Source organism: Lontra canadensis, unplaced genomic scaffold (assembly GCF_010015895.1).
Source record: "Lontra canadensis isolate GAN:19392208 unplaced genomic scaffold, GSC_riverotter_1.0 scaffold35, whole genome shotgun sequence".
Lineage (NCBI taxonomy): Eukaryota > Metazoa > Chordata > Mammalia > Carnivora > Mustelidae > Lontra > Lontra canadensis.
Window position 1 is genome coordinate 9,776,208 of NW_022631029.1, and position 23,531 is coordinate 9,799,738.

Here is a 23,531-nt window from a genome sequence, read left to right on the forward strand (position 1 = left end):
GAGAAAGAGCGCGAGAGCATGCATGAGCAAGGGGAGGGGCAAAGGGAGAAGGAGAAGCAGACTCACCACTGAGCATGAAGCCTGATGTGGGGCTTGATCCCAGGACCCTGAGATCATGACCTGAGCTGAAGGCAGCTGCTTAACTGAAAATGCCACCCAGGTGCTCCAAGACTAGACTTTTACTGATGAGCACTGAGTAACATATGAAACTATTGAATCACTGTAATGTACACCTGAAATTAATATAACACTGTTAACTACACTAGAATTAAAATTAAAAAAGAATAATTAGCTGTTGGATTTAGCAGCATGGGAGTCCTTGGTACCCTTGATGAGCAGTTTTAGTGCCATGACAGGGGCTTAAACAAGAACAGGTGGAGAGAAATTGGAGACCCCAAGTATAAACAATGTTTTGAGGAGTTTTGGTATAAAAGGAAATGAAAAAAGCAGTAAATGAAGGGGTATCTGAGATCAAGGAAAGGCTTTTTTAAAAGTTAAAAGATCTTATCCTTTGTTGACTTTTTGCCAGTGGGGCTTATCAGGTAGGGAGGGAGAAATGGATGATGCAGGAGAGTTGGGGGGCAGTAACTACTGGCTCAAGCCACGGCCTGAGAAAAAGCCTTTGCCTCAGTCTTAGTGTTTGATAGAGAGGAATGCCCCTCAGGGCAAGGTAATCATCTGCATCTAAATTTTTGTGATCTTGGGCAAGACCTTGCTCAGCCTTTAGGTTCACTTCCATAAGATGAAATTCTGCCACCTGAATCTAGATCTGTTTTCTTATTCTGGATGAATACAGAGAAGGATGTGCATGTTTTTAGGAACAAAGAAGACTCACCAAAGCAGAGAAAAGGGCTGTGAATCAGCATGGAAGGCCAGTTTAGCCATGTGACTGAATGCAATACAGACAGCTTAAATAGCTCTCTGTTGCATTTCAGCATTTTTTTTCTCAACTTAGATGACCAGCACCATTCCTTAAATTACGGATTTAAGACAGGGGTGCTTGGGTGGCTCAGTCAGTTAAGCATCCTACTCTTGGTTTTGGCTCAGGTCATGATACCAGGGTGCTGGGATCCAGTCCTGCATCAGCCTCAGGGCTCAGTGTGGAGTCTGCTTTTCCCTTTCCCTCTGCTCCTCCCCCTGCTCACTCACTTGCACTCTCTCTCTCTCTCTCTCTCTCTCATAAATAGATAAAATCTTTTTTAAAAATTACAGATTTAAGGGGAGCCTGGGTGGTTCAGTGGGTTAAGTCTCTGCCTTTAGCTCAGATCATGATCTCAGGGTCCTGGGATTGAGTCCTGCATCAGGTTCTCTGCTCAGCAGGGAGCCTGCTTCCCCCCCCCCTACTCTTTCTGCCTGCCTCTCTGCCTACTTCTGATCTCTCTCTGTCAAGTAAATAAATAAAATCTTAAAAAAAATTTACAGATTTAAGATTTAAAAAAATTTTTTTGTTTGAGTAGGCTTCATGCCCAGCGTGGAATCCAATGTAGGGCTTGAACTCAGAACCCTGAGATCGAGAACTGAGCTGAGATCAAAAGTCATATGCCTAACTGGCTGAGCTACCCAGGTGCCCCAGGACAGATCTTTTTATTCTATATTTGTTCTCTCCTCCTCCTCTCCAACCCCAGAAAATTGTATCACCTTTTCCTGAGACAACTTGAATATTGTTAGACTGATTTTTCAGAATAACCTAAATCAAGACTTTAGGTTGACTTTTTTTTTTTTTTTTTTTTTTTTTCAAAAGACAACAGGAGGAGGGGGGGAGGGGGGGGGGGGGGGGGGGGGGGAAGCAGGCTTCCCGCCAAGCAGAGAGCCTGATGTGGGGCTCAATCCCAGGACCCCGGGATCATGACCCGAGCTGAAGGCAGAGGCTTTAACCCACTGAGCCACCCAGGCGCCCCTGGAGTAGAATTCAGTGATTCATCATTTACATATAGCACCCAGTGCTCATCACAACATGTGTCCTCCTTAAGAATGCAAACTGGTAGGTACATCCACTCTAGAGAAGAATATGGAGATTTCTCAATAAGTTAAAAATAGAACTACCTACGATCCAGCAAGTGCACTACTAGGTATTTACCCAAAGGATACAGAAATACACATTTGAAGGGGTACATGCACCCTGATGTTTATAGCAGCATTGTTAACAATAGCTAAACTATGGAGAGAGCCCAAATGTCCATCAGTTGATGATAAAGAAGGGGTGTGTGTGTGTGTGTGTGTGTGTGTTCATGTGCGCACATGCACAATCGATGGAATATTAATCAGCCATCAAAAAGAATGAAACTTACCATTTATAGTGATGTGGATGGAGCTAGAGTGTATTACGCTAAGTGAAATAAGTGTCAGAGAATGATAGGGTGATTTCTTGTTAGAAATGAAGTAGTGTCAATTTTGATACAATTTCCTGTCTTCCTTTTCTGTGTGCTAGGCTTAAAGACACAAAGGGGCAGAGTTTGGGTGTGCTGGGGGCAGAAGATTGTTTTGTAATCTGCATCAGGAAAGCATGTCAGATACTGACCCAGTTGTTGAGAGTGACTTTGAAGGACCTTTAGCCCTCCTTTCCAATAATCCAGGGAGTGGGAGCTTCTGATTTATAGGTTTAGTTTGCATTTCTCTGATTACTTAAGTTCTTGGCCTTTTTTCATATGCTTATGACCAGTTTCACTTTTGTAAAGTGTCTGAACACATCTTTTGGGGCACTTTTCTTCCCTTTCATCTATTTCTTATTGATTTACAGAAATTCTTCGTATCTGGATATGAATCTTATTGGGTACACATAAATACCCATCTTTCCCTTCTGTATTGCTTGATTTTTTTTTACCCTCTTGTGTTTTCTTTTTCAGGCAGTTTTTATGCTCCTTTTTAAACTGTATTTTTGATGAATAGATATTTTAATTATAATGAAATTTAATGTATTTTTTCCCTTTATGTTTAGTGCTTTAGGGCTACCCCAAGGTCATAAAGATATTCTGCTATTTTCTAGAAGCTTTAAATGTTTTACCTTCACATTTAGGTCAGTGATCCATCATGAATTGATTTTTGTATGGTGTGTGGTTGGGGTCAATGTTCATCCCTCTCTTCCCCAAATATGATTATCTAATTGATCCAGCATGCTGCATTGCATTTTCTTGTACCTTTCATTGTAAACTGAGGCACAGTACATATGTAGCTCTGTCTCTGAACTCTGTTTTTCTTCCACATAATTTCCATGAAGGGAAATGGGAGTAGAGGAGAAATTATGCAGAGTGGTGGCTAAGAATGAGAGCTCTGGAGACAGATCAGTCACTTCAGTTCAAACCCTCTCTTTACTACTTAGACCTTTTTGAGCAAGTTTCCTTTCTGTAAAATGGGAATAATTGTAGCATTATCTACTTAATAGGGCTGTTTTGAGGACTGAATGAGTTAGTGGTATGTACTTGTGTAGGTATGTATGTATGTATGTATGGAGACTCCATGCCCGTCACGGAGTCCATGCCAGGCTCAGACTCAACTGATATCAAGATCTCAGCCGAGACTAAGAGTCTCACACTTAACTGACTGAGCCACCCAGGCACTGCCATGTTTCTTGTATTTGTGACATGAATAAATCTGATAACAAGCCTTACTGGTGGGGTGAGCCCCAGTGCTCTGGGAGCAGGGCTAGTGACTTGGAGCAGTTATTGTATGCCCTTGGGCATGACTGGGGTGCAGTGTGTTGGGTCCGTATTTCACAGGGCTCACCACAGATCTGGTGCTGGGCCCACAGCCATTCACCAACTGCTTCGTCTGTCCTGACTTCAGACTTCCCAGCAACCTTCCTGAAGGGAAATTCTTTAAGTATTTCCTGAATTGTCTTCTGAAGTCTTAAAGTAGTCTTCGGTCCAGTTCAGAGTACAGAAGCAGGATGTGCTAGTTTTACATAAAATTCCCCAAACAGCGTACCAAGAGAGAAAGCAGCAGTTATTAACCTTTTCTCCACAGGTGTATTGACAGGCACTGAAGCATAGCAGTGCTGGGCACACACTGAAGTAAAAAAAAGGAAGAAGCCTAGGAAGGCTTTCAAGAGGCTAACCTTTAGGCAGACACCTGAAAGAGAGTATGGGTTAGAAGTAAGTTAGAATCTAACATGTAGTTGTTAGATAAGGAGATGGGGAAAGGAGGGACACAGCATCCTGCTTTGGAGACTAAAGAGCATGGAACGGAGGGTTGTGGGTGGAGAGAGGTACTTGGTGGTCAGAGAGAAGGTAGCAATCAGGAAAGGCCTGTTGGATTTCAGATTTTATCCGAAGTGCACAGGGGATAATTTTAAAGTGTTTTTAAAAGATCCTGGGTGGTTAGAGACTGACTGGAGCAGATTCAGAAAACTCACTCTTTCTGCAGTGTGGGTTGAGGTGGGGGGGAGCAGTCAGGAGGCAGGGAGACTCTGGAGGCCAGAGCAGGAACCCAACCAGGTAGTACAGTGGTGTGGAGGGAAGAGGAGAGGGATAGTTAGGTACCTTCTTCAGGCACAGAATTCATGACAATTTGAGGAGAGAAGAGGAGAGAAGGAAGGATGAGCCTTTTTTCCCTTGACGGTGACCAGGTATGGTGGAGCTCTAAAGGGTTGCTACTCTGTGGGGTGCAAGGTGCTGGGAGAGCCACTGTGGAATGTTCTTTTACCATAGAGACTTTGTACTTCCGTTCTTAGCCTGCCTGCCTTTCTTTCTTTCTTTCTTTCTTTCTTTCTTTCTTTCTTTCTTTCTTTCTTTCTTTCTTTCTTTCTTTCTTTCTTTTAATTGTCCCCTTCACCCATGAGGAAGCAAGGCTGCAGTGTGCTTCTGGCTAAGTACACATTTTCTTTGCATTTTCTACAGCCCCACAGAAAACGTTTGTTGTTTTATTTTTAATATGATCGGTCAGAAAGGGTCTTACCTGTCTTTCTCTGACCAGAGTTACTCTCTAGCCTTTTGCATTCATGGAGTTAACATTTAAGGTTGCAACCAACAAGAAGGTCTGTGGTGTGCACTAGTTTACTGTTTTGCCAAGGTGTGACTTTCAGTGATGCTCTCTTGAGGCTGGGCAGCGGGGACTGATGATTGGCCCTGCCCTCCACAGCATCTGCTCCTCAACCTACCCTGTTCTCTGCTCTCAGATCAGAAATTCTGATCATTAAGAGTTTGAAGGGATCATTTAAATGTTTCAGTTATACGTGAATGTGTTTTGTAAGAAAATCATGTGCTGTAGCAGGGTTCCCATTTTATGAAGGTATCTTCTTTTTCCTCCTGTGCTTTCTCACCATGACGTCCGTTGTGTCTGATGGACTCTGTGCTTGTGAAACTCCGGTCTTTGTTCACAGCCTCTTCTCAACTAATGAATCCTTCTGGGAGTTTTGTGGTTTTGTTTTTTTGTGGTTTGTGGCTTCAGTGCTTCAGCGTGTTCATCAGTAGAATGGAATAGTACAAAGAGTTCTGTTGATTACCCCGCCTCCCCGTACAGGTTACTAGCATGCTTTTGTTTGTCCATTGGACCAGTTTTACTGTCTTCTTCATTCTTGGGTTAACAGGTGCAAGAACAGATTTTGGAGGATTAGCACTTTAGTGGGTGTACCCAAACCCTCTCAAGAGAAATGAAATGAGCTGTTGGTATTTATTTCTCTTTGCTCATTCCCTCTTGAAAGAGGCAGCACTTGGGGCTACTGGGTAGCTCAGTTGGTTAAGTGACAGCCTTCGGCTCAGGTCATGATCCTGGAGTCCCAGGATTGAGTCCCGAATCAGGCTCCCTGCTCAGCAGGGAGTCTGCTTCTCCCTCTGAGCCTCCCCCCTTCTCATGCTCTCTCTCTCTCTCTCTCTCTCATTCTCTCTCTAAGTAAATAAAAATCTTAAAAAAAAAAAAAAAGAGGCTGCACTTATGCCATCCTAGTTTCCTCTTGCTTGTTGTGGACACCCTTACATGGGGCTCTGGCGGAGTTTGCATGTTACGGAAAGATTAGTATGTTATTCTGTGCTTCTGGCACCATTTAAAAGTGGATTTCCAGGTGGGGGAATGGGTGTGGGGCTTTACCAGCTGAGCTCCAGAGGGAGGAGCTAGGCTTGTTCTCTTCATTCTTCTTTTAAAATCCCTACTTTGGGAAAGCAGAGATCCTGTTTGCCCCTCTAAATCTCAGCTCTCAGGCTCAATGGGAATGCCAAGAGATCGCTTTCTAGTCTTCTTGAGAAAGGCTTGCCAGTTGGAGTCTCGATGAAGAGGAGGAAGCCCAGCATAGATTGACATGGCCCTTGAACCAGCTCCAGTTCTGACACCTCTTTCTGGTTATATAACATCAAGCAGCTGCAGCTTCCGGAACCACTTTATTCCTTGTAGTGCTGAATGGCAGGTGGAGGAAGCACTGACCCTTTAGTGATTCCGAAGTTACCAGGAATAATTTAAGCTTGAGTATTTAATTCTATTTTTATTTCTCCCTTGTTTGAATCACTCATACTTTGGGAAACAAGCAAGGAAACATTCCATTGCTTGTCTTCCCGTTAAGATCCCTAGCCTGTTCCTTTTTACTGGAGAGATGAAGAGACCTTTGGAAGTAAAATTTTGAGGAAAGAGTGGCCAGTCTATTATCACTTGAGACCTTTAGCAGAGTCTGGAAGGAAGAACCCCCTCCATCCCCCACCGCAGGCAGCTGGCCTTAGGCGGCTAGGTGCTTCAGTCACCAGGTGCCTTGGCTCAGCTATTGCTCTCGGATGGGCTACAGCTGGTTTTAGATAGGCTTCAGCTCTTTGTACACCTTCACACCCTGGGCACTGGGGTTTCTTTTCCCTAATGTGTTCTGATGGCTAGGTGTGGGGTTGGTTCCAGAATTCTGGGAATGGCAGGATGGTATAAATCAGGCTGAGTGTGTGATTCAGCATTTGTGTTTAGCTTGAAGACTTCAGTTAAGGAGAGACAGAATTAGTGGATGTTTTCTCATGGCTGATGGAATAATAAAGTTGGAGAAAGTGGGGAAAATACTTCAAGAACCAGCTTAAATTTCTGAAGTAGTGATTTCAGTTTCAACTACTAGAGGTACTGAAATTTTTCAGAATTATAACTGTTCTTTGTTATATTCTGGATATACTAAACCTTTGTTATTTATATTGTAAATAGCATCTAGTCTATGGCTTAGCTCTTAACATCATTCATAGTGTTCTTTGTTGTAAAAAAAAATCTGTAATTTTATTGTAGTTTAAGCTTTTCCATTTTTTTTTTTTTTTAAGATTTTATTTATTTAACAGAGACACAGTGAGAGAGGGAACATAAGCAGGGGGAGTAGAGGAGGGAGAAGAGCAGGGAGGGAGATGCTCCCGCAGAGCAGGGAGCCAGATGTGGGGCTCTATCCCAGGACCCTGGGATCATGACTTGAGCTGAAGGCAGATGCTTAACGACTGAGCCACCCAGGTGCCCCTCCATTGTTTGAGTCTCATTTCTTTCATGGGTGAAAAAGAAGGAGGACATAGGAGAGGCATATTTTAAAGATTGAAATGTGGTTTTCATCAGCCTCTTTTGTTTTATTTGGATTTTTAAATTTTTATTTCATGAAATTATTTTAGATATTACCTTGTCTGTAAGACTTTTTAGTAGAGCTAGGCATTTGCTTTACATTTTCTTGTAACTCCTTAAATATTATTCACAAATTAGGCTAGACTCTTTCAAGGTAACAGCCTTAGTCTGTCTGCTTTTCCACCTCTTGCTCAGAGGTTCCTGCTTTCCTGCTTTGCTGAGAGCCCCATAATTCTTACCTGTGGTTGCAGAGGTGGCCAGAAATCATCATGATGCTGAGCAGAATCAGAATTAAATCGGTCTGCAACACAGGGCTAGAATTTCAGATTGGTTGAAAATATGTGTAGTTGTGTTTACAAGTGAATGTTTCTTTATAGTTTTTGTCTTGATTGTGCTAAAAGCAGTGGTTCTCAACAGGGATTGGTTTTGTTCCCAAGGGGACATTTGGCAATGTCTGGAGATATTCTTGGTGGTCACAGCTGGGAAGGTGTGACAACGAACCTGGCTGGGGATGCTGCTGAAGGTCCCCACAATGCACAGGGCAGTCTTCTACAACAAAGCATTATCCAGTCTAATGTCAACAGTGCTGAGGTTGAGAAAGCCTGTGCAGCCCTGGTATCTGAAAATGTTTTGCATTTGTTCTCCTCCCCTGTGAGAGCCCAGTGGGAAGTCTGGCCATTTCTTTTCTTCATAAGTGTTAGGTTGTTTCATGAGTTAGTCAGAATGGTATTGGTTCCCTTGTTAAAAATGTGTTTAATTTAGGATCTGCTAATGCTCCTTAGTATTAATACTATGAAGATTTATTCTTCCAAGGAACAAGTATGATGATAATTTTTTTTCACTCATTCTGACTTCCATGACTATTTTGAAGGTGAATCGCATTTCGGCTTGCATGAGTTTTAAACTTTTTTAGGCCTGTTGGCAATATATTGGCTTACCATGACATTTATACAGTCAGAGAAAGCTTGATCCCAGAGAACCATCAATGTGTGCCTACATATGATAAATAAACATATTTAATAAGATCTGGTATACTTTTTTTTATTGCTGGTAGATTTTTTAATTCATACTTTTTTTTTTAAAAGATTTTATTTATTTATTTGACAGACAGTAGTAGGCAAGTAGGCCCAGAGGCAGTCAGAGAGAGAGAGGAGAAGCAGGTTTCCTGCTGAGGAGAGCCCGATGTGGGGCTCGATCAGAGGACTCTGGGATCATGACCTGAGCCGAAGGCAGAGGCTTTAACCCACTGAACCACCCAGGCGCCCCTAATTCATACATATTTTTCTCTAATAGTAATTTTTTAAAGATTCATTTTTAAATTTATTTGAGAGAGAGGGATTGTGTGCATGCATGTGAATGGAGGGAGGGACAGAGGGGAGAGGGAGAAGGTGGAAGCAGACCTCTCCCTGCTGAGTGTGGAGCCCGCCATGGGGCTTGATCCCTCAACCCTGAGGTAATGACCAGAGCCCAAATCAAGACTGGGTTGCTTAACCAACTGAGCCACCCAGGTGCCCCTCTAATAGCAACTTCTATAAAAAAACAAGCTCATTAAAAAAAATTGAAGACAATTTTTTGAGCCTCTCTTATCTGGCAGGTATTTTAAGTTTGGCTTTAGAGATACAGTGGTCAATGAGATGGACAGAATCCTTGCCCTAAAGGATCTATAGTCTAGAAGGAGAGATAGATATTAAGTGTTGAATCAAATTATTAAAATAACTTCAGATTTTGATAAGAACCATATAGACCAAGGGAGGGAAAGAGCCCTAGGGGTAGGGAGGAAGGGTCTACTTTAGCCACGGTGGTGGAGTAGGGGTGAGGGTGGGGCTCTCTGAGGGTGTAGCATTATGCTTGTCTTTTCAAAGAATGAACTTTTGGTTTTGTTTTGCTCTTTTTTTTTTTTTTTAAGATTTTATTTATTCATTTGACAGACAAAGATCACAAGTAGGCAGAGAGGCAGTCAGAGAGAGAGGAGGAAGCAGGCTCCCCGCAGAGCAGAGAGCCCGATGTGGGACTCGATCCCAGGACCCTGGGATCATGACCTGAGCCGAAGGCAGAGGCTTTAACCCACTGAGCCACCCAGGCGCCCGTTTTGTTTTGCTCTTAAAGTAGTTTTTCTCTATTTCATCCATCTGCTCTTACCGTTTTTGTTGTTGTTTTTGTTTTGTTTTGTTTTGTTTTTAAAGTCAGCTTCATGCCCATTGTGGAGCCCAGTGTGGGGCTTGAACTCAGAACCCTGAGATCAAGACCTGTGCTGAGATCAAGAGTTGGATGCTTAATTGACTGAGCCACCCAGGCGCCCCATCTGATCTTATCGTTATTGTTTTCTTCCTACTACTTTCTTTAGTTTAATTTCCTCTTCTTTTTCTAATTTTTGAGAAGAAAATTTACAACATTGGTTTTCACTATTATTTTTTGACACTGATTTTAGGCTGTGGATTTACCTTTAAGTATAACTTCAGCAATATCGCAATTTTTTTTTTAAGATTTTGTTTATTTATTTGACAGAGTTACAAGTAGGCAGAGAGGCAGGCAGAGAGAGAGAGAGAGGGAAGCAGGCTCCCTGCTGAGCAGAGAGCCTAATGTGGGGCTCCATCCCAGGACCCTGGGATCGTGACCTGAGCCAAAGACAGAGGCCTTAACCCACTGAGCCACCCAGGTGCCCTCACAGTTGTTTTTTTTTTTTTTTTTAAAGATTTTTATTTATTTATTTGACAGAGATCACAAGTAGGCAGAGAGGCAGGCAGAGAGAGAGGAGGAAGCAGGCTCCCCTGCTGAGCAGAGAGCCTGATGTGGGGCTTGATCCCAGGACCCTGAGATCATGACCTGAGCCGAAGACAGGCTTGACCCACTTAGCCACCCAGGCGCCCCTATCACAAATTTTTAAAAAAATCAGTTTTAAGTGTGCCTGGGTGGCTCACTTAAGTTAAGTGTCTGCCTTCACCTCAGGTTGATCCCAGGACCCTGAGATCCAGCTGCACATAGGGCTCTCTACTCAGCACGGAGTCTGGTTCTCCCTCTCCTGCTGCCCCTCCCCCACTCTTGCTAGCTCGCGAGCGCATGTGCATGCGCTTTCTCTCCAATAAATAGATAAAATCTTGTTAAAAAAATCAGTTTTACTATACAATTCATGTATAGTAAAATTCACATCTTCTTTGTATAGATTGATGACTGTTGACAAATATGATTGCCCTGATCAAGATATAGAAAATACCCATTTTCCCAGAAAGTTCTCATGCCCTTTTGTAGTCAGTTTTCTGGGCAACCACTTTGAATCATTTCTGTCATTATAGATTGGCTTTGCCTGTTACAGAATTTCATATAAATGGAATTACTCAGTACATATTCTTTTGTGCTTAGCCTCTTGCTCAGCATGGTGTCTGAGATTCATCTGTTGTTGCACATGTGTCTAGTTTGTTCGTTTTTATTGTTGAGTAGTATTCCAACTGCAAAAAGTTAAATACAACTTGTTTATCCATTCACCTGTTGATAGACGTTTAATTTAATGAGTAAACCTGTTCTGAACAATCCTGTGAAGCTGACTTGGTTTCTAATAATTAGAGGTAAGTTTTCAGTTTCCCTTGAATAAAATACTAAGATATGAATTGCTGTGGTAGGTATATGTTTAACTTTATTAGAAAATGCCAGAATGTTTTTCCAAAGTGATTGCACCACTTTACACTCCTGCCAGTAGTATGTGAGAATTCCAGGTGCTTCATATCCTTGCAAGCATGTGGTATGGTCATGTAACCAAGGGTAGGGGTGCAAGAGCACCTGGCTCCGGGGTCCCAAACGAGCAGGTTTGACCACTTGCTGCTGACAAAATCTAAAGGCAGAGAGACTAGTGGTGGTGAAACAAGAAAGGAATTTATTTTAGTGATGCCAACATGGGGTAGATAGTAGACTAGCATCCCAAAGCGGTCTCCAAAGTGCTGAAAATACTTCCAGGTTTATATAAGGAAAATATGGGACAAAGGTTAGTGGGTATGTGCAGGTGGGCAGTGAAGGTCAAGTCAGTCATTGTCTTGGGGTCAATCACTGCCAGAGCTCTTGCTGGCTCAGTATAGTCCTTACTGCTTGAAGTGTGGTGGTTTTGGTTCCCATCATGGAATGCATTTACCTGCAGGGTCTTTTGCCTGAGGTAAGAGATAAGCTGGAAAGAAGAACTTAATCAGTTAGAAATTTTGAGGTCAAAACGGAAGTATTTGAAGTCCCCTTTCAGTCATTATTATTATATGTGCTGCCAAAGCAAGCATATCAGCCAGTATTATTAATTTTAGCCATTCTAGTGATTATCAAGTGGCATCTGATTGTAATTTAAATGTGCGTTTCACCTCTTTTGTGGAATATCTGTTCTCCTCTTTTGCTTTTATTAGTGGGTTGTTTGTCATCTTCTTACTGAGTTGTGGAGTTTTTAAGGAATATTTTCTAGGGTGTCTGGGTGCCTCAGTTGATTAAGTGTATGACTCTTGATTTCAGCTTGGGTCATGACTCAGGGTCATGAGATCAAGCCCCGTATTGGCCTCTGTACTCAGTGCAGTCTGCTTGAGATGCTCTCTCTCCCTCTCCCTCTGCCCACCCTTCCCCTCCAGTCCCAACACACACATGTACTCTCTCTAAAGATTTTTTTTTTTTTTAATTGACAGACACAGCGAGAGAGTGAATACAAGCAGGGGCAGTGGGGGAAGGAGAAGCAGGGTTCCTGCTGAGCAGGGACCCTGATGTGAGGCTTAATCCCAGGACCCTGGGATCATGACCTGAGCTGAAGGCAGTTGCTTAACAACTGAGCAACCCAGGCATCCTGAGAGAATATATTCTAGATACAAGTCTTTTATCAGGTATACACACACACACACACACACACACACACACACACACACACACACAGAGTTAATGTTTTCTACGAGACTATAAGACTGTGACTTGTCATTTTTCTTTTAAGGATACCTTTTGAAGAGAAGTTTTTAATTTTGATGAAGCACACTTTATCAGGTTTTTCCCTTGTGGTTCAAGCTTTTTGTGTCCTGCTTAAGAAATCTTTACTTGGGGCACCTGGGTGCCTTAGTGGGTTAAAGCTTCTGCCTTCGGCTCGTGTCATGATCCTGGGGTTCTGGGATCGAGCCCTGCATCGGGCTCTCTGCTTGGCAGGGAGCCTGCTTCCCCCTCTCTCTCTGCCTGCCTCTCTGCCTACTTATGATCTCTGTAAAATAAATAAATAAACTCTTAAAAAAAAAAAGAAATCTTTACTTAACCTAAAGTTGCATCTATTTTCTACTAGAAGTTTTATAGTTTAAGCTTTTTTGTTTAGTCCTTGATCCATTTTGAATTGTTGTTTCTGTATGACATGGAATAGGGTGAGGATTGTATCTATTGCAGAAGGTGTGCTGGAAAAATTTTCTCCATTGGATTACTTTGGTACCTTTGTAAAGAATCAGTTGACTATAAATGTGCAGTCTCATTCTGGACTGTATTACGTTAATAACTGTATCCTTACTCAAAATCATCATTACTGTAGTTTGAATCAGGTACTATAAGAATTCCAACTTCGTTGTTTTCTTTTTTTTTTTTTTAAGATTTTATTTATTTATTTGACAGACAGAGATCACAAGTAGGCAGAGAGGCAGGCAGAGGGAGAGAGGAGGAAGCAGGCTCCCTGCTGAGCAGAGAGCCCAATGTGGGGCTTGATCCCAGGACCCTGGGATCATGACCCAAGCCGAAGGCAGAGGCTTTAACCCACTGAGCCACCCAGGCGGCCCTCGTTGTTGTCTTAAAAAGTTATTTTGATTACTCTAGGATCTTTGCATTTTCGTAAAAAATTTTTAGACTCATCAATCTCAGTTGCAGCAGATAGTGGCCAGGGTTAAATAACAAACAGGGTGGAGGCTACATTGCCTTTTATGCTAGCCTTGGAAGTTACAGTGTCACTTCTGTGTTATTCTTTGGTTATAACTAAGTCATAAGTGCACCCAGATTCAAAAGAAAAAAAATTAGAATCTACTTCTCAATAGGAGATGGATCAAGGTCAAACTACAGGAAAGCATTGGAATAAAAGATACTGGTACATTCATATTTGGAAAATACTGTCTGCCACATTCTACCTTCTTGCCGCAGTAATTTACATCATCCCACATGTAAAATGCACTGCGCCCTTTCCTTAAGACCCCCAAAATTTCATCCCAGTCAGCATCAGCTTATACTCCAAGATTTGGTCCTCTAACTCAGATCTACGTGTGAATGTGGCTTTCAGTTGTAGTTTTCTTGAGTTCACTCCTTAAGTACAGTTTCTTTTATCGAAGATTTTTATGAACTAAAGAGACCAGTTTTCTGCCTCCAGCAATGTAAGATGTTATGGGGATAAGGTAGATACTCTCATTCAAAAGATGGGGCAGAGAAAGTAGGGGAGAGAGAAGGGAATGAGGCACACAGCAGTCACTGATCTATAGTAGTTCTAAAATTCCTAGGTGAGCACATTTTGCTAGTTCTTTGATTAGAACTCAGTATTTCTCCAGGGCTTTTGGTGTTATCGTCTAGAATCTTTGTTCTGTCTTCTGAATAATCCTTTCCTTTTACAAAAAGTAACCTGGATTATAGATGAACCCCAGCTTGCTGACTGCCTCTAGAAGTTTGAGGGTCCAAACCCTTTTTTCATTTTGTATTGTTTATATCTCTTCCATTTCAGGCTCATACATTTCCTTTATAAACTTGTATATCAGTATAAAATCCGCTTCATTAGACAAAAGTTATACTTACAAATCTCTTCAAGATAATTTCTTTTCTGGTTGGCCTTCCTGGGAGGCTGGTATAAGATAATACTCTAAAATTGTTCTAAAATTTTTTTTAACGATTTTATTTATTTATTTATTTGACAGACAGGGATCATAAGTAGACAGAGAGGCAAGCAGAGAAAGAGGGGGATGCAGGCTCCCCACTGAGCAGAGAGCCTGATGTGGGGCTTGATCCCAGGACACTGGGATCATGACCTGAGCTGAAGGCAGAGGCCTAACCCACTGAGCCACCCAGGCACCCCTAAATTTTGTTTTTTAACAGAAAAGATCTGCTAGGCATGTCTGTAAAATCTTTAGGAGGCCTTTTGTCTGAACAGGTCTATGAAGCACTACTTTAAATATTTCTGAGATCATAACAAAGCATCTTAACAGATCCTTTGATTGAATTTTTCTTGACTATGGATATTTTTTCTGTTTCTTTGCATATCTGGTGACTTTTGATTAAATAAAATGGTCTTTGCACATAATATATTTAGAGGCTCTGCATTCTGTTATCTTCCTCTAAAAAGTGTTCATTTTAAGTTTAGCAGGCATTTCAGTTACTGATTGATTCCCTTGAACTTGTGAAGCCTTAGTTTTGTGCCATTTCAGTACCAGTCTGTGAAAAGCCCAATCTAATTTGGTAGGACTCAATCTCTAAATTCTGTCTTTTTGCAGACCATGTCAGGGCTTGGTTTTAGGCTTTGTTAGGGAGGATGTAATATAGGTCTCACTCTAGAGAGGTTCTTACTCCTAGGGACAGCCTTTCTTTTGTCTCAGCTGGATGGTAGAGGTGTTATATAAGGTGTTAATGAGAACTTTCAACTCTGGCAAGTCTAGCACTCTCCAGTTTCCCTGACATTGCTCTTTCCCTAGCATTGCTAGACTTCTAGTATCTCTGTTTTGCTCTCACTGTGGCCATATACATACTCTGAATGATTTCACATGTTTGAAATTTGTTGATGTTTGCTTTATGGTGCAGTAAAGGGCAGTTTTGATAAATGATGCCTACATAAGCTGTTGAAAAGAATGTGTGTTTTGTTATTGTCCAATGAAGTGTTCTAAATATGTTTGTTAATTCAGGTTTGTTAATTGTTTCATTCAATTCTTGTATGGCCTTACTGGTATTTTTGTCTGTTGAATTTTATTCTTGAAAGAGGCATGTTAGTCTCTCATTATGATTATAGATTTCTGTATTTCTTTCAGTTTTGATGTATTTTGAGGCTAAGGTATTGTGTACATATAAATTTGATACTGCTATGTCTCTTTTGTATGTTGACCTTTTGTCATTATGAAACATCCCTTTTTATTTCTATTATGCTTCTTACCCTAATGTTTCTTTCACCTGATATTAGTGTAGATATGTCAGCTTTTAGTTAGCATTTCCTAACATCTTTTTTCAACTTTGTTTTCTATTCTCTTTCCACTTTTTTCCTATTATTTAATTTGTTTTTCATGCTAGCACCGCTTAGTTGGGTTTTGCTTTTTTAAATCCAGTCTAACAGTTTTAGTCTTCTAATTGGAACCTTTAGTTGATTTGTATTTAATGTAATTATTGATATAGTTGTGTTAAAATTTATCATCTTGGTATTTATTTTCCATCTCATCTTCTGTCTTGTTTATTAGAAAAAGATTAATCAAGTTTGTTTTGGTTTTGTTTTTTGTGGGGTGGTTTGTTTTGTTTTGTTTTGGTTTTTGGTTTTTTGATGATTCAGTTTTCTCCCTATATAGGCTTGTTAGTTATACAGTCTTTTACTATGCTTTTAGTGGTTATCCTAGATTACAGTATGCATACTTGTCTGATATGAATCATTGCTTTTATTACTTCCCCAACTATATTAGAATCTTAGAACTTTTAATTTTTTAAGATTATTTATTTGGGGGAGAGAAAGAGAATTTGAGCAGGAAGGGCTGAGGGAGAGGGAGAGAGAATCTTAAGCAGACTCTGTGCTTAAGCAGAATCTTTTTTTTTTTTTTTAAGATTTTATTTATTTATTTGTCATAGAGAGAGAAGCGAGAGCGAGCACAGGCAGTCAGAGTGGCAGGGAGAGGCAGAGGGAGAAGCAGGCTCCCTCCCAAGCAAGGAGCCCGATGTGGGACTCGATCCCAGGAGGCTGGGATCATGACCTGAGCCTAAGGCAGCTGCTTAACCAGCTGAGCCACCCAGGCGTCCCCTTAAGCAGAATCTTAAGCAGACTCTATGGAGCCTGTTGTGGGGCTCTGCCTCATCACCCTGAGATCACAATATGAGCCGAAACCCAAGAGTCAGACGCTAACCAACTGTGCCATGCAGATACCCCACCTTAGAACATTTTAAATGTTTCCCTCTTTCCTGCGTTTTATGTTATATATCCTTATTTTAATTCTACATATTTTAAGTGCCACAAAATGTTTTTCTCTAGTCAGTACTTATATTTTCCACACATAGACCTTTCGTTCTTTTTAGTTTTTAGGAGTTTATTTGACCAAACATCAAATCAAGCAGTGCCAATTAGAAATGGTTAGGAGCACTTCCCTTTTTGTTGTTTTTCATTCCCTCCTTCATTTCTGTTTTTTGTCTGAGATAATTTTCTTTCTGTCTTTGGTATTTGTTTTTGGGTATGTTTCTTGGCAACAAATTTAATCTGTGTGTTGTTTGTCTGAAAGTTGCTTTATTTTGCCCTTGTTTTTGAGTGATATATTAGCTGGTACAAAATTCTAGGTTGCCAGTTATTTTCTTTAAAAAAGCTTAGAAACTTTCCATCATCTTCTAGTGTCTTTTTAGGTCTCAAGAATCTATTGTTATTGTTGCTCCTTTGAAGGTATTGTGTTCTCCCCCACTCGTGACTGCTTATACAATTTTTTTTCTTTATTAGTTTTCAACACTTTAGCTATATAATCTCCGAGGGAATTCTTTTTTATTGTTTTTGTTTTTTTCTGTTTATCGTACCTATAATCCACAGAGCTTCTTGATTCCACTTACTATATATATTGTTTCTAGAATATGCCTTTGATTCTTTTTCCTTTTTTTAAAAATTATTTTTAAAATTTAAATTCAATTAATTAACATATATTATTGGTTTCAGAGGTAGAGGCCAGTGATTCATGATTCATCAGTTTTATATAATACCCAGTGCACAGTATATCATGTGCCCTCCTTAATACCTATTGCCCAGTAACCCCATCCTCCCACCCACCTCCCCTCCAGCAACCCTCAGTTTGTTTCCTGTGATTAAGAGTCTCTTATGATTTGCCTCCCTCTCTGGTTTCATCTTGTTCTATTTTTTCTGCTCTTGCCCTATGATCCTCTGTTTTTTTCCCTTAAATTTCATGTATCAGTGAGAATTGATTAATATGTATTCTGATTATCTGGTGACATTATCCAGATTATCTGATAATATGTATTATCTAATTATCTGATGACATTATCCTTTCATTTATTTTCTCCATTTCTTTTTTTGGTTTTTTTTTTACATGTTTTATCAGTTGTTTCTTATTTTGTAGTATCTAGATCACCAGTGATTCTGGTTCTGTTGTCTGTTTGTCCCTCTTAGTTTTTGATCATTTGATTTTGTCTCCTGGCATAGCTGGCAATTTTTCACTGAATGCTGGACAGTATATATAAAAACTTATAGAGCCTATAGAAAGTATCTTTAGAGAGGGTTTCTTTTTCGTCTTCTAAGTACATATAGTGGGGCTGATCAACCTTCATCCAGCAGGATAAAGCTGAATAAATGCTGATCATAGCTTAAGAGATTTTGTTTACTTCTGGCACACCCCTGTTTCTAGAGTGTGGCCATCCTGTAAGTTCCAGCTGAGAGTCAGGATGTTCACTGGGCCCATCTGCTCTGATGGTTCCTAAATTCTAATCCTTATCTTCTCTGAACCTCAAGATTACAGAAACATCAGCTCTACTTTTCAGTGGTTTTCTTCTTAGCTTTTCAACTTCCCATCTCACTCAGCTTTAGAGTGAAGTAAATGACTTGAATGGAAATAAACTAAATTTTTGGCTCAGTTCTGCCTTTCCCATTTCACCAGGCTGATGGTCCCTCATGTCTTCAAGTTTTGTCTTTTTAGTCCAATGAAATTGTCAAAAGTTCTTCTGGTTTCTTTGTTCTTATTAACAGCCTTCTGTTTGGGTGACTCTAACCTTGTTCCAGCAACCGGACTTGGTGGAAGAGGGGAATAAATGGCAGTAGAATGCCAGCTCATCTCTTCTTGATTTCCCTTTCTCTGGAATCTTGTCCCTTCTACTTCTGGTCCTTTCAGCATCCTTCAGTGCCTTCAAAAGACTTTGTTGTGGTGGCTTTTAAATTTGATAACATATTTCTAGCTGTTCATAGTGCAAGTGTTGGTTTGCCTCAAGCTATTCCACCTTTGCGGGAAGGAGAAGCACCAAGCCAACATTTAAAAATACGTATATATTCTTATAGAGGTATAAATCATCATTTTGAAGTGTACAATTCAGTGATTTTTAATATATCAAAGTTGTTGAATCATCACCATTTTAATTTCAGAACATTTTTCATCACCCCAAACCCCCCTTATCCATTAGCAGTCATTCCCGTTATCCTCTCTCTCAGTCCCTGGCAATGACTAGCCTACCTCTGTCTGTAGAGATTTACTTGTTCTGGACAGTTCTATAAATGGAATTATATAATATGAGACCTTTTGTGTCAGACTTCTTTAACTTAGCATAATGACTAAGCCAACTGTGTGTGCTAAAATATGTAGAACATAAAATTTACCATTTTAGGGGCACCTGGGTGTCTCAGTGGGGTAAGCCTCTACCTTTGGCTCAGGTCATGATCTCAGGGTCCTGGGATCGAGCCCTGCATCGGGCTCTCTGCTCAGCGGGGATCCTGCTCTCCCCGCTGCCCCACTTGCCTCTCTGCCTACTTGTGATCTCTCTGTCAAATAAATAAATAAAAATATTTTTAAAAAATTTACCATTTTAGCCATTTTAATTTTGTATTTTTTAAGTAGGCTTTATGCCCAGTGTGGAGCCCAACACAGGACTTGAACTCATGACCCTGAGATCAGGACCAGAGCTGAGATCAAGAGTAGGATGAACAACTGACTAAGCCACCTAGGCACCCTATTTTAGCCATATTAAGGTGTAGAATTTAGTGGCATTAAGTAAATTTACATTGTTCTGCAACTGTCACCACTATCCATCACCAAAACTTTTTCATCATCCTATATTGAAACTCTGTACCCATCAAATCATCCCTCCATTACTTTTTCTTCTTAGCCCTTGGGAACTACCATAATACTTTTTGTCTTTATGATTTTAACTACCTTAAGTACCTCATATAGATGGAATCGTATATTGTCCTTTTGTGACTGAATTATTTCACTTAATATAATGTCCTCAAGATTCACTCGTGCTGTAGCATGTGTCAGAATTTCCTTCCTTTTTAAAGGCTGTGGTTTGTATATGTCATGTTTTGCTTATCCCTTCATCCATCAGTGGATACTTAGGTTGTTTCCACATCTTAGCTATTATAAATAATGATTCTGTAGAGCACAGCTGTATGTCATGTCAAGACCCTACTGTCAGTTCGAGCATACATCCAGAAGTGGAATGGCTGGATCTTATGGCAATCCCATGTTTTAACTTTTTGAGGGATTGCCATACTGTTTTCCATAGCAGCTGTGTCATTGTACATTCTTGCCAACAGTGCTCAAGGGTTCCAATTTCTCCACATTCGTGCTAACGCTGGCTCTTTGGTTTTTTGGTGATAGCCATCCTATATGGCTTTGAGGTGATATGTTATTGTAGTGTAGATTTTTTTTCCCTAATGATTAGTGATTTTAAGCATCTTTTTAGGTGCTTATTGGCATTTATAGATCTTCTTTGGAGAAATGTCCGTTTATATCCTTTGCCATTTCTGAATCAGTTTGGTTTTTGTTGTTGAGTCTTAGGAGTTCTTTATATATTCTGGATATTAACCCCACATCAGATACATGGCTTGCAAATATTTACTCCCAATCCATGGGTTGTCTTTCCACTTTCTTGATAGTGTCTTTTCATGCCCACAATTTTAAGTTTTCATGAAGTCTATTTTGTCTTTTTTTTTTTTCTTTTATTGCTGTCCCTTTGGTTTCCTATCCAAGAGATCATTGCCAAATCTAGTGTCATCAAGTTTTCCCCTTACATTTTCTTCTAAGTTTTATATAATTTTTAGGTTTTACATTTAGGTCTTTGATCCACTTTTTAGTTAATTTTTGTATATGGTATAGAGTAAGGGTCCAATTTCATTCCTCTGCATGTGGGTATTTGACTATCCCAGTACTGCTTACTGAGAAGACTGTCCTTTTCCTGTGAATGGTATTGGTACTCTGGTTGAAAATCCTTTGACCATATATGTGAGGGTTTATTTCTGTGCTCTCTGTCCCATTTCAGTTGTCTGTATGGCTGTCTTTATGCCTGTTCCACATTGTTTTGATTATAGTAGCTTCGTAGTTAAGTTTTGAAATCAGGAAGTGTGTGTCCTCCCTTGTTCTTTTTCAGAATTGTTCTTGCCTGTTTTTGTAAACAGAATTGTGCTGGAACACAGCTGTTCTTATTCACTTACAGTTTATGTATGGCTGCTTTTGAGCTGCTCTGGTAAAGTTGAGTAGTTGTAACAGAGACCTATGATCCACAAAACCTGAAGTGTTTACTATCAGGGTTTTTATAGAAAAAGTTTACCAATATTGGAACATTTAAACTCTTTGCTCATTTCCCCAGCTGTAGTGAATTGTACTGCAAATAACTAAATCAAAGGGAAAAATAATTTGTACAAAGATATTTATGCCACTATAGATACAAATAAAAACTAAGAAATAGTCTGAATGACAAAGCATTCTGTGATATACTGATACCCTTCATTAAAATGATGAGTATGTGGACTATGTCACTATGTCAAAGAAATATTTATATGTATGTAACATGTGACCAAAACAGAACACAAAATGATGTGTATTCATTGGTTCATTGGTTACCGGTGCAAAATATGTGCATATATATTAACAAATGTGGAAAAGTTGAGATCTAAATAGTTTAGAGATTCATGCTTATTATATTTTATTTTCTGTTAAGACTTCTAAAATTAAAACAGTCGTGAAGTTTTATTCTGGAAAATCTCAAATGAAATAGAAAAAGAGACAGTAGTAAAATGAACCCTGTATTCCCAGTATTCTCTTCAATATTTGTAAATACAAGGCTAGTCTGGTTTCATTTGTTCCCCTCCACCTTGGATTATTTGGAAGTAGATCCTTAAAGTTGTAACCTTTTATCTGTAAACTTCAGAGTGTTTTCACTCTATCTTCTAGCATTAAAGTCCTAGAAGCAAAAACAAAAATAAACACAATACCATTATCACACCTCAGTATTTTGAATCAATAATTCCTTATATCATGAAATATGCAGATAATCCCTGATTATCTTTTAAAGATTATTTTTACTGTTATTTCATTAAAATCCCTATAAATCCCACATTTAGTTCATTTGTCTTTCAAATCTCTTTAATCTGAGTTTTTCCTACCTCTTTTTGGTGTTCTTTTTTTCCTTGCAGAAGAAAAGGATTCACTTGTTACTCTATTTTCATACATTTGCCGATTGCATCCTTGTGGTCTTGGTTAACAAATTTAACATAGTTCTTTTGTTTTCTAAAAATCATGGATATTATCTTTATTACATAGTCAGCTGATTCAGATACATCAATACATTATCCTCTGGTTTTTTGCTTGGAAATCAGCCATCTGGATGTTCTAATACTGCTTTTACCACGTCTTGGTGTCTCGGCTAAGAAGGCCTCAGTTCGCCTGGAAACCCTCCATAGGTACTGGCTGCTGCTGAAATTGCTTTGGGTTCAGATGACACTCTTGGCTGCTTAGGGGGGCTGTCCTTCTGAGTTTGACTTGGACTTCCACCTCTGGTACATGCCGACCTGTAGTCTATCTCAGGTGTAAGCGGTCCCTGGCCTGCTCCATCACACTGCTGGTCGCTCCTCTGAACAGAGTGTCAGTCATCTCCATTGGCCACTCCAGTCTGTCAACATGGTCCTTCTTCCCTGTATTTTTGCAAACCAGTAGTGAGATCTCAAGGTGTGTTGAGATTCAAGTAATGTTTTGGCACATGAACATAATAGTTGTGGTGTATACATCCTTTTACATCACATCAGGCACCATGTGGTAAGACTTGGAATTCACTGAGCTTTGTTTGTATAGTTGGGATTGGGTGGAAAGAAGAGAGAGACCCCTGCAAGTGTACCTTATACCCCCAATGAGTGAAACATAGAGATTTTTCTTGCATTGTTCCTCATTTGCCTAGTCACATTTGTCATGATGATGTTCATAACTCATTCCTGAGAAGCTTATGTAAGTGTTTGTTGGTGTTTATATAACTCTGGTGATTGCTGCGCACAACTGGCTCACGTGAAGGAGAAAGTTCAGAGGAATTTGCGACCAGATCTGATTCTATGATCCTGAATTTGGGTGATAATAATCATTTACTTTTAAGTCACATGTCTCTCTACCTCCTTGTTGATCCTTTTCTCTTTTTCTTTAGCGGCGTTTGGTGGATTATATTCCAGAATTTTAGGGAGGACTATCTTTGAAAGTTAAATTAATGATTTTGATAATAGGTTGTAAATTCATATGGTTCATTTTTCAGAAGATACAAAAGAGCATGCAATGGAAAGTCACATTTTGAATTGGGGAAGAATTAATTATAGAAATTTTGAAGTAATAGTTTAAGAATAGTTTAAGATGTGGTATATATTATAATGTTATGTAAAACCCAGAAAGTTCATAATAAGCATCATGAAGCAGCAATGAAGCACTTTTAAGACATTAACTTACATGACAACAAACTTTAAATATTAGTACATCTATAAACTAAAGCCCTTTAACAAGTAAACAGTAGTTGTTGAATCCAGAAGTTGAAGATTAATTCAAAGAATACTGGTTGGTAAGGAGCTGGTTTAGACCTAAAGCCTCTGTGTAAAGGGGAAACCTGTGTCTGAACTAAGTGTACATGAGAATTGTATATACTATAATCATTTAAAAATTGCTACTATACTTGGCCACATTCAACCCTGGGTCAGATAGGAATTCAAAGCTAGACCTTGTAAGTTGGAATGTTTGATTGTGAATTTGTCTGTAATGTTGAAAGGTTATTAGATTCTTTTCTTCCTCCTCCCAGAAACATCACACAGTGCAAGGCAGAAACCAGAAAAAGGAGGTAGAACAGTTGGCAACAAATTCCCAGTACCTAATAGATCAAGTTCAGACCCCTTATCCTGCCCTGTATACTCT

General features: G+C 39.8%; 1 protein-coding gene and 1 pseudogene across 7 annotated transcripts in view; one reads left to right on the plus strand and one right to left on the minus strand.

Moving 5' to 3' along the window:
- The window catches only part of RAD54L2 (RAD54 like 2), a 110,982-nt gene that overhangs the window by 56,892 nt on the left and 30,559 nt on the right, over positions 1-23,531 (plus strand). The window lies entirely within an intron of this gene.
- On the minus strand, positions 289-22,205 carry LOC116874019 (annotated as a pseudogene).